The following is an 8958-nucleotide window of genomic DNA, read 5'->3' on the forward strand; positions in this document are numbered from 1 at the left end:
TTATGAAATAAAGGTTATGGTTTGTTTTAAAAATGAATGCAGTCTTTGAAAAATGTCTCATATAGAGGTCAAAACCTCGCAACGAAATCAATTAATATGGAACGTTTTTAATCAATTAGAACCGGACATTTCAAATCTTAGGTTGGGATGTAACTGTTGGTCATCGATAAGTGGGTGCACAATCCTCGGGTGAGGCTGAAACTGACAATAATGAGCGTAAAACAGTGGTTCCGGCTCATAATATAGCATGTGTTGATCATTATGTTGTTGTTCAGGTTGTGGTTCCGGTAGTTGTTCTTGATCAGGTTCTTGTTTAGGTTCTTGTTCATGATGTCTAGACGATGATGCACCGTCTGTATCTGTATTTCTCTGCAAAACACATTAAACACAAAATTTGTGCATCCAAATATGCATTAGTGTTAGCAAAATAACAAATTAAAACAATTACAATAACATGTTTACTTCATATTAAACTTAAACTCATTTTCATATTTTTGTCAATTCTATAATTTTTCAAATAAGCATATATGAAAAGGTATACAAAGTTCATAAGCATTCAACTCAAATAACATGTCAAAATAATTATTACTAGCAATTTAACAAGTTTCAAATGGCATTTATAACAAAATAATCAAGTTCATGAATTTTAGACTTAAAAAGTCCACTTTGATGCTCAAAAATCATGTTTAGGATCAAAGTTTGGATCATTTAGCTACCTAAACATGTTACACTACTTAATTTAGCACTAATTCATAACAAAAATCGGCCATAACCTGTTTATATCAAAAATTCCCAAATTGCTCAAGAACACAAACCCTAGATTTCTAAAAATTTTGAAGTTTAAAGCTTCAAATCATGTTAAATAGTATCAATCTAGGTTATACAAGCATAATATATTAACAATTTAACTCTAATTACACTAGAAATTATCAAAATTAAATTAGGTAAAATTTAGCTCAAGAACACTAAAATTCGAATTTAAAGAGTTTTAGGGGTGATATCGTTACCTTCTTTGAAAATCTTCTGAATAAACGCATGATTAGAGCGGATTATAGCAAGAAATTTGATGAATTTTGGTTGAAAATTGGTGATTTTGGGTGAATTTATGTGTATATGTTCGTGTATGTGTGTGTTATTTGTGAGAAGGCAGAGAGCTCGCTGACCTTTTGTTCCTGACCAGATATTCAGCTCCATGCGATCGCATGGTGGTGAAGTGTAAATCCCATGCGATCGCATGGAGTCCAGGTATTTTTTTTTTTTATGAAAACCTTTTACTATTAAAACAATTAATTAAATTTAAAATTTTGTTTTCCTTTTTAGGACGAGGTTGTTTCGGTACGATTACCTAGTCCGTCCCTCGACAAAATTTTAAAAATTTGTCTTTTTAAAGCGTTGTTTTAAAAGATAAGCTCTTTGGATTATTTTTTTTTATGTTTTTGGCATACTTTAGATCAATAAAATTAAAAATAATGATAATAAAATTTCTCGTCCCGCCCTTAGGAAAAGCAATTTTGGTTCAATGACCTAGTTTTCAACTTACGACGAATTTTAAAAATCAATTTTTTTTAATTTAATGAAATAAAGTAAATTTTTGTTTTTAAATTCACACCAAACTTAAATTTAAAATGCATAAAATAAAATTTCATTAAAATACTAATATTTTTACAATCTTAGATTTGAAAATATAGTTATATATTAATTTTTTTAAACAAGATAAAAATAAAAATAAAAAAATCTTTTTGATCTTTTATCCCACTTTAATCAATCAAATATTAACAAAAATATACGTCCCTCTTTTTGGGTAAAGTAATTTCGGCTATTTTACCTAGTTTTACTCCTGACGAATTTCTGAAATATTTTGGATTGATTGATTAAAGATATTTATACCTTATGAATAAATGGTAAATTTTGCAGTGATGTAATAAATTTTTGTATGATATCAATAATTTCGGTTTCGCATACCTAATTTTATTGAATATCAATTTAATACTTTATAGCGAACGATTCAGCGTTTATTATCAAAAGGTTAAAAGCAATAAAATAAAATAAAAAAATAAAAACTGTACATACTTGCCTGTGAGATAGAATTCTCAGAGACCTGCTTTAGCCGACTCATAGGAGAGTCGTGTGATTTGGTTTTCCATAGCTGCATAAGCGTAACCTCAATTTTTCAATAACTTTTCTTCTAAACATATGAACGGTCCTTCTCTGCTTAGAGTAACAAATTCGGTATTTGAATATGTTTGATTGTTCGAACATTTACCTTCGTGTGACCATTTTCCGCATTTATGACATCTTTCAAGGTGTCGTGCTCTTCTTTTTATTGCGAATTTTGATTTTTCTTTACCAAAATGTGTCTTATGATGATTCTTCCTGAGTTCTTTCCTCACTTTGTCCATTTTTCCTCTTATGAATGATTCCAGTTCACTCGGGAAGATGTTATTATTATGTTTAGTAATCATAGCGTGTAGTAGTAGACCATGGTTCAGATCAAAGGAATTTTTCATCTCGTAAAACCTAAAAGAAATAAAAATTCAGAATGGAGGGAGAAGACTAGTTCTTTAGGGTCTGCTAGAGAAAGACCATTCAGATTCCATTTTCGAGAACTACACGAAAACAGAAAATCTAACTCTAATAGAGATATATATATTATCCTTAAAAAGACTTGATTCTCCCCAAACTTAGTTAGCTGTGGTGTTGAAATTGTGATTAACTTCATTGTTATCTTCAATTGGATCATCAACAACTTGCATATCTCTGACTTTGGATTCAAGACATTGATTGATTTCTTCTGTAACATTCACAAATTCAATTAACACTGCTTTTTCTTTAGGCAACAAATTGGATACTAATCGGTTACATAACTTAAAGTTCCCCTTAATCCTAGCATCTTGAATCCGTTTATAAAGTTTCTTCGTTGAACTATTGAAAATGGGTTCATCTAATTTCGTATCAATAACGGGGTTCTTTGTTATCGGGTTATCATTAGGTGTTTCTTCATCTTCCCCACACATAGGCATTTTTATGGGTTCAACAGTTTTGGTTTATGGAGATCTAAACTTTCGGTTCACAAAGGTAACCGATTTGTAACCATCCCTAAGTGTCATTATACCTTCTCTTACATTAATGAATGCTTCGGTGGTTGCTAAAAATGGGCGACCTAAAATTAGAGGAATATCAAGGTCTTCCTCCATATTAATAACTATGAAGTTTGCAACAAAGGTCAAACTTCCCACTTTAACAAGTAAATTATTAGCTATTCCAACCGGGTGTTTAACTGTTTGGTCAAATAATTGAACACCTATGCTGGTTGGTCTTAATTTACCCATAACTAATCTTTTGTATAAGGAAAGAGGCATAACATTTGCACTTGCTCCTAAATCTGCGAGTCCATTATACATAGCACCATCATTAAGCAAGCAAGAAATGATAAATTCACCTGGGTCTCCTACTTTAGTAAGTAGAGTTGGTTTGTTAACCTTTTTTGGGTGATCTTTTCTTGGTTCTTTTACTTCTACTTGAACTTCTTGTTCACATTTTTCTTCTTTTCTTGGAATGAGAGGTTTGTATAGGAATTCTTCTTCATCACTCCAATTTGAAGCTTCCCCGTCTTCCAATTTTGGTTTTTCATATGTTGTTGATAACATATTTATGTTTTCATTCTGAGAGTTTTCTTGGGTGGTGAAATTATGATTGACTTCATTGTCAACTTTCATTGGACCATGTATATAATGTTTAACTCTGTGACCATTAACTTTAAATTCAATCCCATTTGAATTTATCAACTCTATTGTTTCATATGGGAAAACTCTTTTGACTATGAATGGTCCAGACCATCTTGATTTTAATTTTCCAGGAAATAGCTTGAATCGTGAATTAAAAAGAAGAACTCTGTCTCCTTCTTTAAATTCATTTGAACTTCTGATTCTTTTATCATGCCATTTCTTCGTTCTTTCTTTTATAAATTAACGAATTTTCATATGCTTCATGTGTTAATTCTTCTAATTCGTTTAATTGACTTAACAGTAGACGTCCGGCTTCATGCAAATCAAGATTACATGTCTTCAAAGCCCAAAATGCTTTGTGCTCAATTTCTACTGGAAGGTGACATGTTTTTCTGTAAACGAGTTTAAAAAGTGTGGTTCCAATTGGAGTTTTGTAGGCTGTTCTAAAAGCCCAGAGTGCATCCTCCAATTTCATGGACCATTGCTTCGGATTTGATCCTACGGTTTTCTCTAGAATACGTTTTAAAGCTCGGTTGGTATTTTCAACTTGTCCACTTGTTTGTGGATGATAAGCGGTTGAGATTTTATGAGTTACTCCATATCTTTTGAGAACTTTCTCAAGTTGATCATTACAAAAATGAGTACCCCGATCACTTATTAAAGCTTTCGGTGTTCCGAACCTAGCAAAAAGACGTTTTAAGAAGTTGATTACAACTCGTGCATCGTTAGTTGGGAGAGCTTGTGCTTTCGCCCATTTAGATACATAATCAATGGCAATGAGAATGTAGATATTATTATGAGATTTTGGAAATGGACCCATAAAGTCAATACCCCAAACGTCAAATACTTCACATACTTGAATGACATTTTGTGGCATTTCATCACGTTGACTTATTTTTCAGGCCCTTTGACAAGCATCACAGGATTTACAAAGAAGGTGTGCGTCTTTGCAAATTGTAGGCCAATAGAATCCAGCGTCGTAGACTTTCCTTGCTGTAAGTTGAGGCCCATAATGCCCTCATGTTGGTCCTGTGTGACAATGGTTTAAGATTTGACTAGCTTCATCTCCGAATACACATCGGCGTATTATTCCATCGGGACAACTTTTAAATAAATGTGGATCTTCCCAAAAATAGTATTTTATATCACTAAAGAATTTCTTTCATTTTTGGTACGACAACCCTTTTTCAAGGAATCCACATACTAAGTAGTTTGCATAGTCTGCAAACCATGGAATTTCATTATAATCGATATTCAAAAGATATTCATCAGGAAAGTTGTCTTGTATGGTCGATTCGTTTAGAACTTCTAATTCAGGATTTTCAAGACGAGAAAGATGATCAGCGGCGAGATTTTCTGCTCCCTTTTTGTCACGGATTTCAATATCGAACTCTTGTAAGAGTAAGATCCAACGAATTAATCGTGGTTTGGCATCTTGTTTCAAAAATAGGTATCTAAGAGTAGAATGGTCGGTATAGACCACCGTTTTAGCTAGAACGAGATATGAACGAAATTTGTCAAAACCAAAGACAATAGCAAGGAGTTCTTTTTCAGTAGTTGTGTAATTCGTTTGTGCTCCTTGTAATGTCTTACTTGCGTAATAGATAGGATGAAATCGTTTTTCAATCCTTTGTCCTAAAACGGCTCCCATTGCAAAATCACTTGCATCGCACATGAGTTCAAATGGTAGATTCCAATTTGGAGTTATCATGATCGGCGCATTAGTGAGTTTTTCTTTAAGAATATTAAAAGATTTGATGCATTCATCCGAAAAGATGAATGGAGCATCCTTTTCTAGGAGTTTGTTCATATGAGTGGAAATTTTAGAAAAATCTTTTATGAAACGTCGATAAAAACCGGCATGTCCTAGAAAACTCCTAACTCCTCTAACATTGGTGGGATGTAGAAGTTTAGCAATTACATCTACTTTAGCTCTATCCACTTCAATTCCTTCCTTTGAAATTTTATGACCAAGAACGATGCCTTCTTTAACCATGAAATGGCATTTCTCCCAATTAAGAACTAGATTTGATTGTTCGCATCTAATAAACATTCGTTCAAGATTAACTAGACATGTTTCAAAAGTCTCACCGAAGACTGAAAAGTCATCCATGAAAACTTCTATGCATTCTTCAATCATGTCGTGAAAAATCGCCATCATGCACCTTTGAAAGGTTGCAGGGGCGTTGCAAAGTCCAAATGGCAAGCGTTTTTAAGCAAAAGTATCATAAGGGTGCGTGAATGTGGTTTTCTCTTGGTCCTATGAAAGTATCCTATGAAACCGTCAAGAAAACAATAGTAACTATTTCCGGCTAATCTTTCCAACATTTGATCAATGAAAGGTAAGGGAAAGTGATCTTTTCTGGTGGCGTCATTTAATTTTCTATAATCAATACAAACACGCCATCCTATTACAGTCCTAGTAGGAATAAGCTCATTTTTTTCATTTGTGATAACAGTCATGCCACCCTTCTTAGGTACGTATTAAACGGGGCTTACCCATGGACTATGAGAGATTGGATAAATTAAACCTGCATCTAGTAGTTTAATAATTTCTTTCTTAACAACATCTTGGATATTTAGATTTAGTCTTCGTTGCCGTTGCACATAGGTTTTATGGCCTTCTTCCATAAGGATTTTATGTGTGCAATACAAAGGACTTATGTCTTTAATGTCATAAATCTTCCATGCAATAGCTGGTTTATGAGCTTTTAGCACAGAAATGAGTTGAGATTTTTCATTTTCTGTAAGATAAGATGATATTATTACAGGTAATTCAGATTCATCATGTAAATAAGCGTATTCCAAATGGTTTGGAAGTGGCTTTAACTCAAATTTCGGTGGTTCTTCTATCGATGATTTGTATCGATATCTGTCTTCTTTTTTTAGCATTTGAAGTTCTTCTGTTGTTGGTTCATATTCATTAGCCATAAGTGCGGCTAACATTTCAGCTTCATCAATTGGTTCAGTTCCTTCTCCTAAAGAACATTCTCCTGTTCCTTGTAATTATGGAAATTCTTGTAACAATTCTGCATGTGAATCTATAGTTTGAATATAATAACATGTATCATCTGCAGATTGCGGATGTTGCATGGCTCTATCAACAGAAAAGGTAACACTTTTGTCATCTATACTTAGGGTCAGTTTCTTACCAAACACGTCTATTATTGCTTTAGCCGTGTTTAAGAATGGTCTTCCTAATATAAGAGGAACTCGAGAATCTTCTTCCATGTCCAGAATAACAAAATCTACTGGAAATACTAAAGTACCAACTTTAACTAGCATGTTTTCCATTATCCCTCTAGGATATTTTACTGATCGATCGGCTAGTTGTATACTTATTCTTGTTGGTTTCAATTCTCCGTGGTCTAGTTTAGCGTACAGTGAATACGGCATTAAATTTATACTAGCACCTAAGTCTGTCAATGCTTCTATTGAACTAAGACTACCCAGAAAATATAGAATTGTGAAACTTCCTGGATCAGAGAGTTTTTTTGGTAGTTTATTCAACAGCACTGCAGAACAATTAGCATTCATTGTGACAGCCGAAAGTTCTTCCATTTTCTTTCTATTTGTGATTAGATCTTTCAGAAATTTAGCATATCTAGGCATTCCTGAAATCACATCAATGAAAGGAAGATTTACATTTATTTGTTTAAACATATCCAAAAATTTAGATTGCTCGGCTTCAAGTCTTTCTTTTCTCATTTTACTTGGGTAAGGAAGTGGTGGTTGGTATGGTTTAACATAAGGTTTAGCCTTAACTGTGTTATCTTCATTAACCTTTTCAACTACCGTTTCTGTTTCCTTCTCTTGTTCAGGCTGTGGTGCCTGTGTAGTAGGAATAGAGTCATCAGAAATTACAGGTATTTCAGGTGGTTTAAGTGTAATACCACTTCTCGTGGTAATGGCTTTAGCTGTTTCATTCTGGGGGTTAGCATTTGTATCGCTAGGTAGACTCCCTGGTTTTCTTTCACCTATCAACCTTGCTAGGTTGCTCTCTTCTTGTTCCAGATTTTGAATAGAAGCTTGTTGATTTCTAAATGCTTGAGCATTTTGTTCATTGGTTTGTTTCTGAGATGTGAAAAACTGAGTTTGAGATTCAACTAGCTTTGACATCATGTCTTCTAAATTTGGCTTTTTATCATCGGTTTGTGGTGGTTTATTTTGAAAAATAGGTCTTTGCTGGTTGTAAGTATTGTTAGATACTTGTTAATTGCTAGGACCTTGTTGGTTGTTGTATGAAACATTTCGGTTATAATTCTGATTTTGATTGTAGTTTGGTCTTGGCGGTTGATAATTATTCTGATAATTATTTCCAGGTCTTTGGTTCATGTATGAAACATTCTCTCGTTGTTCCATTGTTTTTTCAATACTGAGACAATCTTTTGTCAAATGTGGTCCTCCACACTGTTCACAACTAATTCGTATTGCGTGAATATCCTTAGTCATCTTTTCCATTCGTCTCTCGAAAGCATCTAACTTTGCGGAAACGGAATCAAAGTCATGGCTAGAATCGGCTCTAGCCGCTTTAGATGATCTAACGATGTCTTTTTCTTGATGCCACTCATATGAGTGGGAAGCAGTGTTATCAATAATTTTGTAAGCTTCAGTTGCAGTTTTCTTCATAATGGAACCACCAGCTGCTATGTCGATGTCTTTTTGTGTAGTAATATCGCATCCTTGGTAGAATATTTGTACTATTTGATAAGTGTCTAAACCATGTTGAGGACATCCTCTCAACAACTTTCCAAATCTTGTCCACGCCTCATATAAAGTTTCATTTGGCTTTTGCTTGAACGTAAAAATTTCTCCTTGAAGTCTCACGGCTTTAGATGCCGGAAAGAATTGTTTAAGAAAATTTTCAACTAAGACATCCCATGTATCAATCGCCCCTTCAGGTAATGATTCTAACCAATCTTTGGCTTCTCTCTTTAAAGTCCAGGGAAATAACATGAGATAGATCTGTTCATCCTCAACTTCTCTGATTTTAAATAGAGTACAGATCCTATTAAAGGTACGAAGATGTTCATTTGGATCTTCCTTCGACGCACCACTAAATTGGCATTGATTAGTTACCATGTGTAGGATTTGTCATTTGTTTTCATAATCTGGCGCATTAATGTCTGGTTGAGTAATGGCATGACCTTGGCCAGTGCGTTTAGCCCTCATTCGATCTTCCATACTTAGAGGTTCCAGATTTTCCTTGATTAGATTTGTTAAATCTGAATCA

At 33.8% G+C, this 8958-nt stretch overlaps 1 non-coding gene across 1 annotated transcript; it reads left to right on the forward strand.

Annotated features, from left to right (window-relative positions):
* Nucleotides 1–8442: 8442 nt before the first annotated feature.
* LOC139869847 (small nucleolar RNA R71) lies at nt 8443–8549 on the forward strand. The gene has a single exon (XR_011766421.1). It is a non-coding gene; the product is annotated as a small nucleolar RNA R71 (small nucleolar RNA).
* Nucleotides 8550–8958: the final 409 nt, after the last annotated feature.

Source organism: Rutidosis leptorrhynchoides, chromosome 9 (assembly GCF_046630445.1).
Source record: "Rutidosis leptorrhynchoides isolate AG116_Rl617_1_P2 chromosome 9, CSIRO_AGI_Rlap_v1, whole genome shotgun sequence".
Lineage (NCBI taxonomy): Eukaryota > Viridiplantae > Streptophyta > Magnoliopsida > Asterales > Asteraceae > Rutidosis > Rutidosis leptorrhynchoides.